Here is a 10,656-nt window from a genome sequence, read left to right on the forward strand (position 1 = left end):
CTGAGCGCAGATGGAAGCCAGTGGTTTTATAAGCACAAATGCAGATCAAACTGGAAATGAGTAATGTTTTTTGACAAAGTAAAGGTATACACGTATTTATTGGTTTAAAAATCTGTATTCTTTTGTTGTTTTATTTACAAAAAGCCAAAGCAAGTGATTATTTAAGGTTTCAGGGTGAACTGTATGTCAAAACCCCAAATGATCCTTCATTCGTAATTATACATAAACACATACCAGTACGTATGGTTTGTCTCAATTCAACATCTGAGACACAAGACGAAGGATTACATTGTCATCATATCCCAAAAAGCATCACCAGTCTATCATCACACGTGGAAAAACTTCACCAGAGTCGAGTAGTAGTAGTCATACTGAAAATACATAATGATCTTCTCCTTCCTTCCTTCCTTCCTTCCTTCCTTCCTTCCTTCCTTCCTTCCTTCCTTCCTTCCTTCCTTCCTTCCTTCCTTCCTTCCTTCCTTCGTGACAGCTGAGAGCCAGGGGTCAAAGGCCTACTTGCTGTTTCCGGGGGGCCTGGGGTCGTAGTGCGAAGAGTTTCTGAGGCAGTATACTTGCTGATTGCTTCGTTCTCTCCCTCACAACAACCAGCTAAGACACTGCCAGAGAAACACTCCCAGTAGCCTCTTTCTCCAGCATCTTCAGGTTCCTGGTATCCAGTATATCGTTGGTATCTCGCTGTTATGTTTCCCACAGGAGTCTAAATTAACACACACACACACACACACACACACACACACACACACACACACACACACACACACACACACACACACACACACACACACACACACACACACACACACACACACACACACACATGTCTTTAATACAAAGTGGTCAAACATCAAACCTTACAGCAGATACCTTTGTTGCCATAGCGATGTATGACCTCAGAGGAGAATCCACTGTGTTCCCCCACGGTTCAGTTGAAAAGGTAGGGAAAGATTTTCCATTTCCGGGTCAAAGGCGTTGTAGTCGTCCTCCTGCGAGGGTCAGAGGTCAAACAATAGGTCCCCCTCTGCCTTCTGATGACAGGGAATACTTTAATGGGTTAACCTCTTGCCTCTGCAGTAGTTTCTGTCAGGCTATATTTAATACATTAATTATCATTTTTTAATTGTGTGTGTGTGTGTGTGTGTGTGTGTGTGTGTGTGTGTGTGTGTGTGTGTGTGTGTGTGTGTGTGTGTGTGTGTGTGTGTGTGTGTGTGTGTGTGTGTGTGTGAAGGATGAATGAAGGATCAAGAACTTAATGTAACACTGATGCATCGTGAAAAGGAGATTATTGAGAGACATGAAACCAGACAGAATCTAACCCTGTGTGGGTAAAACCTTTCTTTGACAGTGCTGGCAACACGTTTGAGCAGAATCACACGACATGAACTACAAACACCCCCCTCAACTAAGAATAGCCTTGATGTGACTCATATTCTTGCAACAAAAGATGAGTTAGAATCAGCTCTCATGTTGTTGTGTGTGGGTGTGTGGGTGGGTGTGTGTGTGTGTAAGCGTGCGTGTGTTCGTGTGTATGTGTGTGTGTGTGCGTGTGTGTGTGTGCGTGTGTGCGTGTGTGTGTGCGCGTGAGACGCCTGTGTGTTTGTGCATCGTAAGTTTGTGTCAGCGAGCTAGAATGCGTACAGCATTTTTTTTTGTGTGTGTAAGTCCACGGTGTGTGTGTGTGTGTGTGTGTGTGTGTGTGTGTGTGTGTGTGTGTGTGTTGTGTGGACCAGACCATTACTGTACTGCCACACAGAGAAAGACAAACCCTGTAGTTTCAGTCTGCCTCCCTCACTGCAGTTATTTTGAGCAGGCGGACAGAGAACACATTTCATGCAGTACAATACACCCACACCCCCATCCCACCCCCTCACTGGGACAGATTCTGCTGACGGGACAGTAGGGGTATAGGGGAGCCGTCTACACCAGTCTGTGAGTGAGGGGGGAGTGGCAAAGCAAGAGAATCAGAGAGGACCCGGGATAGGAGGGTAATTGCATTAATAAGCAAGGGAGCTCAACACTCCCTGAAGGGGTGCTCTGTACTCGAATTCGTGAAGGGGTGCTCTGTCCTCAGATCTCTGAAGGGGTGCTCTGTCCTCAGATCGCTGAAGGGGTGCTCTGTCCTCAGATCTCTGAAGGAGTGCTCTGTCCTCAGATCTCTGAAGGGGTGCTCTGTCCTCAGATCGCTGAAGGGGTGCTCTGTCCTCAGATCTCTGAAGGGGTGCTCTGTCCTCAGATCTCTGAAGGGGTGCTCTGTCCTCAGATCGCTGAAGGGGTGCTCTGTCCTCAGATCTCTGAAGGAGTGCTCTGTCCTCAGATCTCTGAAGGGGTGCTCTGTCCTCAGATCTCTGAAGGGGTGCTCTGTCCTCAGATCTCTGAAGGGGTGCTCTGTCCTCAGATCGCTGAAGGGGTGCTCTGTCCTCAGATCTCTGAAGGGGTGCTCTGTCCTCAGATCTCTGAAGGGGTGCTCTGTCCTCAGATCTCTGAAGGGGTGCTCTGTCCTCAGATCTCTGAAGGGGTGCTCTGTCCTCAGATCTCTGAAGGGGTGCTCTGTCCTCAGATCGCTGAAGGAGTGCTCTGTCCTCAGATCGCTGAAGGAGTGCTCTGTCCTCAGATCTCTGAAGGGGTGCTCTGTCCTCAGATCGCTGAAGGGGTGCTCTGTCCTCAGATCGCTGAAGGGGTGCTCCGTCCTTCAGATCGCTGAAGGGGTGCTCCGTCCTTCAGATCGCTGAAGGGGTGCTCCGTCCTTCAGATCGCTGAAGGGGTGCTCTGTCCTCAGATCGCTGAAGGGGTGCTCTTTCCTCAGATCGCTGAAGGGGTGCTCTGTCCTCAGATCGCTGAAGGGGTGCTCTGTCCTCAGATCACTGAAGGGGTGCTCTGTCCTTCGGATCGCTGAAGGGGTGCTCTGTCCTCAGATCGCTGAAGGGGTGCTCTGTCCTCAGATCGCTGAAGGGGTGCTCTGTCCTTCAGATCGCTGAAGGGGTGCTCTGTCCTCAGATCGCTGAAGGGGTGCTCTGTCCTTCGGATCTCTGAAGGGGTGCTCTGTCCTCAGATCTCTGAAGGGGTGCTCTGTCCTCAGATCGCTGAAGGAGTGCTCTGTCCTCAGATCTCTGAAGGGGTGCTCTGTCCTTCAGATCGCTGAAGGAGTGCTCTGTCCTCAGATCTCTGAAGGGGTGCTCTGTCCTCAGATCGCTGAAGGGGTGCTCTGTCCTCAGATCGCTGAAGGGGTGCTCCGTCCTTCGGATCGCTGAAGGGGTGCTCTGTCCTCAGAATATTCAACTAAACTTGGAGGAACAATTAATATTAGTTCTAGCTTCCAAAAGTTCTAAGATAAGGCACTGAAAAACAGAGGAAGAAATAGGAAAAGAAATCCACTGCTTTGTGACACAGAGTTAAAACAAAGGAGTCCGTGTTGACAACCGGGAGGGAGGACTTGCTGTTAAGTTGTTGTTGTTGTTGTTGTTGTTTACTTGTGTTCTAATAGCATGTGTTGACATCCTTTGGCAAAGGGATGCTGTCATTTTCCTTTTACAGGAAAATAAACTATCGAAAGACATCAAATAGCGACTGAGGAATAAAACCGAATGAACACCCCTCGTTGACCTGCTTCATGCCGCAGTTGGCTGTGTGTTTGTATGTTTGTGTATGAGTCAGGCGCTTGCTGCTGCGGCGACAGTAACCGCATGACAACAGGAATTCCTTCCTGCTTTAGTCTTGATGTAATCCCTATACTAATACAGGATTGCAGAACAGAACACTGGTCGGGGAAACGACCACATCCCAGCTGGCCGGCTGGCTGAAACAAACAGTAACACACACCCACAGGCCTCCCATCAGCTTCATGGCTCGGACACTTCTCTGTGGAGAGATTCAGCTTATGTAGACTTAGGTTAGGCTCAGATGAGGTTATATGGACTTAAGCTCAGTTGAGGTTATATAGAATTAGGTTAGGCTGAGATGAGGTTATATAGAATTAGGTTAGGCTAAGATGAGGTTATATAGAATTAGGTTAGGCTCAGATGAGGTTATATGGACTTAAGCTCAGTTGAGGTTATATAGAATTAGGTTAGGCTGAGATGAGGTTATATAGAATTAGGTTAGGCTGAGATGAGGTTATATGGACTTAAGCTCAGATGAGGTTATATAGAATTAGGTTAGGCTCAGATGAGGTTATATGGACTTAAGCTCAGATGAGGTTATATAGAATTAGGTTAGGCTCAGATGAGGTTATATAGAATTAGGTTAGGCTCAGATGAGGTTATATAGAATTAGGTTAGGCTGAGATGAGGTTATATAGAATTAGGTTAGGCTGAGATGAGGTTATATAGAATTAGGTTAGGCTGAGATGAGGTTATATAGAATTAGGTTAGGCTGAGATGAGGTTATATAGAATTAGGTTAGGCTGAGATGAGGTTATATAGAATTAGGTTAGGCTGAGATGAGGTTATATAGAATTAGGTTAGGCTGAGATGAGGTTATATAGAATTAGGTTAGGCTGAGATGAGGTTATATAGAATTAGGTTAGGCTGAGATGGGGTTATATAGAATTAGGTTAGGCTGAGATGAGGTTATATAGAATTAGGTTAGGCTGAGATGAGGTTATATAGAATTAGGTTAGTCTGAGATGAGGTTATATAGAATTAGGTTAGGCTCAGATGAGGTTATATAGAATTAGGTTAGGCTGAGATGAGGTTATATAGAATTAGGTTAGGCTGAGATGAGGTTATATAGAATTAGGTTAGGCTGAGATGGGGTTATATAGAATTAGGTTAGGCTGAGATGAGGTTATATAGAATTAGGTTAGGCTGAGATGAGGTTATATAGAATTAGGTTAGGCTGAGATGAGGTTATATAGAATTAGGTTAGGCTGAGATGAGGTTATATAGAATTAGGTTAGGCTGAGATGAGGTTATATAGAATTAGGTTAGGCTGAGATGAGGTTATATAGAATTAGGTTAGGCTCAGATGAGGTTATATAGAATTAGGTTAGGCTGAGATGAGGTTATATAGAATTAGGTTAGGCTGAGATGAGGTTATATAGAATTAGGTTAGGCTCAGATGAGGTTATATAGAATTAGGTTAGGCTGAGATGAGGTTATATAGAATTAGGTTAGGCTGAGATGAGGTTATATAGAATTAGGTTAGGCTGAGATGAGGTTATATAGAATTAGGTTAGGCTGAGATGGGGTTATATAGAATTAGGTTAGGCTGAGATGAGGTTATATAGAATTAGGTTAGGCTGAGATGAGGTTATATAGAATTAGGTTAGGCTGAGATGAGGTTATATAGAATTAGGTTAGGCTGAGATGAGGTTATATAGAATTAGGTTAGGCTGAGATGAGGTTATATAGAATTAGGTTAGGCTGAGATGAGGTTATATAGAATTAGGTTAGGCTGAGATGAGGTTATATAGAATTAGGTTAGGCTGAGATGAGGTTATATAGAATTAGGTTAGGCTCAGTTGAGGTTATATAGAATTAGGTTATGCTGAGATGAGGTTATATAGAATTAGGTTAGGCTGAGATGGGGTTATATAGAATTAGGTTGTACAGCATCCTGCGCTAAGACTGTTATCTTTATAGGGTAGTTAAGACTGTTATCTTTATAGAGTAGTTAAGACTGTTATCTGTACAGGGTAGTTAAGACTGTTATCTTTATAGAGTAGTTAAGACTGTTATCTGTACAGGGTAGTTAAGACTGTTATCTGTACAGGGTAGTTAAGACTGTTATCTTTATAGAGTAGTTAAGACTGTTATCTGTATAGAGTAGTTAAGACTGTTATCTTTATAGAGTAGTTAAGACTGTTATCTTTATAGAGTAGTTAAGACTGTTATCTGTATAGAGTAGTTAAGACTGTTATCTTTATAGAGTAGTTAAGACTGTTATCTGTACAGGGTAGTTAAGACTGTTATCTGTACAGGGTAGTTAAGACTGTTATCTGTACAGGGTAGTTAAGACTGTTATCTGTACAGGGTAGTTAAGACTGTTATCTGTACAGGGTAGTTAAGACTGTTATCTGTACAGGGTAGTTAAGACTGTTATCTGTACAGGGTAGTTAAGACTGTTATCTGTACAGGGTAGTTAAGACTGTTATCTGTACAGGGTAGTTAAGACTGTTATCTTTATAGAGTAGTTAAGACTGTTATCTTTATAGAGTAGTTAAGACTGTTATCTTTACAGAGTAGTTAAGACTGTTATCTTTATAGGGTAGTTAAGACTGTTATCTTTATAGAGTAGTTAAGACTGTTATCTGTACAGGGTAGTTAAGACTGTTATCTTTATAGAGTAGTTAAGACTGTTATCTGTACAGGGTAGTTAAGACTGTTATCTGTACAGGGTAGTTAAGACTGTTATCTTTATAGAGTAGTTAAGACTGTTATCTGTATAGAGTAGTTAAGACTGTTATCTTTATAGAGTAGTTAAGACTGTTATCTTTATAGAGTAGTTAAGACTGTTATCTGTATAGAGTAGTTAAGACTGTTATCTTTATAGAGTAGTTAAGACTGTTATCTGTACAGGGTAGTTAAGACTGTTATCTGTACAGGGTAGTTAAGACTGTTATCTTTATAGAGTAGTTAAGACTGTTATCTGTATAGAGTAGTTAAGACTGTTATCTTTATAGAGTAGTTAAGACTGTTATCTTTATAGAGTAGTTAAGACTGTTATCTTTATAGGGTAGTTAAGACTGTTATCTTTATAGGTAGTTAAGACTGTTATCTTTATAGAGTAGTTAAGACTGTTATCTTTATAGAGTAGTTAAGACTGTTATCTGTACAGGTAGTTAAGACTGTTATCTTTACAGGGTAGTTAAGACTGTTTTCTGTATAGGGTAGTTAAGACTGTTATCTTTATAGAGTAGTTAAGACTGTTATCTGTATAGAGTAGTTAAGACTGTTATCTTTATAGAGTAGTTAAGACTGTTATCTTTATAGAGTAGTTAAGACTGTTATCTGTACAGGGTAGTTAAGACTGTTATCTGTACAGGGTAGTTAAGACTGTTATCTTTATAGAGTAGTTAAGACTGTTATCTGTATAGAGTAGTTAAGACTGTTATCTTTATAGAGTAGTTAAGACTGTTTTCTGTACAGGGTAGTTAAGACTGTTATCTTTATAGAGTAGTTAAGACTGTTATCTTTATAGAGTAGTTAAGACTGTTATCTTTATAGAGTAGTTAAGACTGTTTTCTGTATAGAGTAGTTAAGACTGTTATCTGTATAGTGTAGTTAAGACTGTTATCTGTATAGGGTAGTTAAGACTGTTATCTGTATAGGGTAGTTAAGACTGTTATCGTAACTGTATAGAGTATAGTTTTGTGGCTTTGTTCGTCACCCTGGGTTACCCACAACTGGGTTAACGAATATCGGTGTGTGTTTGTTTTGGTTGACAGGTGACATTAACCTTCTAGAAGCGTCCTGTGGGTCACAGTTCAACGTGTTCTATGGGAGCTGGGTCAGAAGGGTTATTATACACGTGCCGTTTCCAGGGAACTATGAACCTTCTAGAAGCGTCCTGTGGGTCACAGTTCAACGTGTTCTATGGGAGCTGGGTCAGACGGGTTAAAATACACGTGCCGTTTCCAGGGAACTATGAACCTTCTAGAAACGTCCTGTGGGTCACAGTTCAACGTGTTCTATGGGAGCTGGGTCAGACGGGTTAAAATACACGTGCCGTTTCCAGGGAACTATGAACCTTCTAGAAACGTCCTGTGGGTCACACACAGTTCAACGTGTTCTATGGGAGCTGGGTCAGACGGGTTAAAATACACGTGCCGTTTCCAGGGAACTATGAGCCTTCTAGAACTTCGAGAACTATGAGCCTTCTAGAACTTCTAGAACTATGAGCCTTCTAGAACTTCTAGAACTACGAGCTGTCACAACAAACCCGTGGCAGTTTCTTTCCTGTCCTTATTTCTAAGGTCAGTAGGCGTGACGTTTGTTGTCGTGTGACGTTTGTTGTCATAACTATGCATAGGGCTGTGTCGGTCATGACAATGTGAATAAGTAACAAGTAAATAACTGCCGGTCTCACGGTTGTTGACCGTTAATTAACATAAACACATTTAGCATCTCCTGGCTTCCACACTTGGCCTACAAGCCACTGATGCAGACTTTTGGCAACATCTACGTTTTAAAAAGTCAAATAAATATGTTTAATATAGCCTAAACCATCACAATAAATCCATTATTTATTTTTGACAGGTCTAAAGAAACATGATATGAAGAAAATGTGGCCTATTTCAGAAGAACAGAATAGCATACTCTGAGTTGTCCTTATGTTAGGTCCTGATCTTGCTATGCCAAATGGCTGTGGGCGACTGTGGGCGACTTTCTCTCTCTTTGTCTCTGTCTCTTTCTCTCTCTCTCTCTCTCTCTCTCTCTCTCTCTCTCTCTCTCTCTCTCTGTCTCTCTCTCTGTCTCTGTCTCTCCCTCTCTCTCCCTCTCTCTCTGTCTCTTTCTCTCTCTCTCTCTCTGTCTCTTTCTCTGTCTCTCCCTCTCTCTCTGTCTCTTTCTCTCTCTCTCTGTCTCTCTCTCTCTCTCTCTCTCTCTCTCTCTCTCTCTCTCTCTGTCTCTTTCTCTCTCTGATAACAGTCTTAACACACTGTCAGATCAGATGTGTTCTACACTGTCAGATCAGATGTGTTCTACACTGTCAGATCAGATGTGTTCTACACTGTCAGATCAGATGTGTTCTACACTGTCAGATCAGATGTGTTCTACACTGTCAGATCAGATGTGTTCTACACTGTCAGATCAGATGTGTTCTACACTGTCAGATCAGATGTGTTCTACACTGTCAGATCAGATGTGTTCTACACTGTCAGATCAGATGTGTTCTACACTGTCAGATCAGATGTGTTCTACACTGTCAGATCAGATGTGTTCTACACTGTCAGATCAGATGTGTTCTACACTGTCAGATCAGATGTGTTCTACACTGTCAGATCAGATGTGTTCTACACTGTCAGATCAGATGTGTTCTACACTGTCAGATCAGATGTGTTCTACACTGTCAGATCAGATGTGTTCTACACTGTCAGATCAGATGTTGTCTCCCCTTACTCAAGATGATACTCATCCTTTGTTTGTTATTTAACTGGGCAAGTCAGTTAAGAACAACAAATTATCTACAATGACAGCCTACCATGAAACAGTGGGTTAACTGCCTTGTTCATGGGAAGAGAGGACCTATTTTTTACCTTGTCAGCTGAGGGACTCAATCCAGGAACCTTTCGGTTACTGGCCCAACGCTCTCTAACCACGAGGCTACCTCGAATCAACCATGTCCGCATCTTAAAGAAAATTCTAGAAATGATAGAAGTGGTGTAATTCTATAAGGAAGTGTTGGTTTATGAAATGACAGATCAGGGGATATGAGGAGAAGAACAAGCAGAGGAAGAGAAAATAACAGACATGAGGTTACGAGGTCAAAAGGCCCCTAAAAAGGGCAGGGAGACATGTTACGTACTTACAGGACGTCCTGTCTGACTCGAACTACGAGTGCATTCTCTCCAATATCAGTTTTCAGCATTGGTCTTTTCCCATCTGCCTCACCTTGCCTCACCGTGTTAATAATTCAACAGCTTTACCTCACAGACACACAATTAGCAACCTGTAGACTCATAGTTACCAGAAAACAGAAAACACTGTTGCCTCAGTAACAATCTACCTGCTTGTATCGATTCGTTTAGAGAAAATCCATGGATCCTGATATCACACATCTGATCTGTCGTTGGTTATTGCAGGACTTCCTGTATATGTGCGTCTTTTCCTGTTCCTACATCAAAGGGGAAGATCACTCTTCATTATATCGACACAAACACACAACAAATAGAACAGTTTATAGTGTCTCTCTTACCCAGTGTCTGTCTGGTCCCACCTCGATAGGCATTGTGGTTCCTCTGTGCCCAGCAGTGGAGGTTTGGCGGGAGGAGCTGTAGGAGGACGGGCTCGTTGTAATGTCCAGGAATGGACTAAATGAAACGGAGTCAAACATGTTGTTTCCATAGGTTTGATATGTGTGATACCATTCCATTTATTCCATTCCATTCCATTTATACCATTCCATTTATTCCATTCCATTTATTCCATTCCATTTATTCCATTCCATTCCATTTATTCCATTCCATTTATTCCATTCCATTTATTCCATTCCATTTATTCGATTCCATTCCATTTATTCCATTCCATTCCATTTATTCCATTCCATTTATTCCATTCCATTTATTCCATTCCATTTATTCTATTCCATTCCATTTATTCCATTCCATTCCATTTATTCCATTCCATTTATTCCATTCCATTTATTCCATTCCATTTATTCCATTCCATTTATTCCATTCCATTCCATTTATTCCATTCCATTCCATTTATTCCATTCCATTTATTCCATTCCATTTATTCCATTCCATTCCATTTATTCCATTCCATTTATTCCATTCCATTTATTCAATTCCAGCCATTCCATTCCATTTATTCCATTCCATTTATTCCATTCCACTTATTCCATTTCAGCCATTCCATTCCATTTATTCCATTCCAGCCATTCCAATGAGCCCATCCTCCTATAGCTCCTCCCACCAGCCTCCACTGGGGTCCAGGTAGTTGATAGGTTGTAGAGAATGACGGAGGTTTCACTGTGTGT

At 41.9% G+C, this 10,656-nt stretch overlaps 1 long non-coding RNA gene across 2 annotated transcripts; it reads left to right on the plus strand.

Moving 5' to 3' along the window:
• The first annotated feature begins 3,309 nt into the window (after positions 1-3,309).
• LOC127912388 (uncharacterized) lies at positions 3,310-5,501 on the plus strand. 2 transcript variants are annotated; one of them, XR_008082217.1, is made up of 4 exons: positions 4,574-4,752; positions 4,784-4,954; positions 4,986-5,186; positions 5,218-5,501. It is a non-coding gene; the product is annotated as an uncharacterized LOC127912388 (long non-coding RNA). The 2 variants fall into 2 exon arrangements; XR_008082218.1 differs by lacking the exons at positions 4,574-4,752; positions 4,784-4,954 and adding an exon at positions 3,310-4,520.
• The last annotated feature ends 5,155 nt before the right edge of the window (positions 5,502-10,656 follow it).

This window comes from Oncorhynchus keta, chromosome 27 (genome assembly GCF_023373465.1).
Source record: "Oncorhynchus keta strain PuntledgeMale-10-30-2019 chromosome 27, Oket_V2, whole genome shotgun sequence".
Lineage (NCBI taxonomy): Eukaryota > Metazoa > Chordata > Actinopteri > Salmoniformes > Salmonidae > Oncorhynchus > Oncorhynchus keta.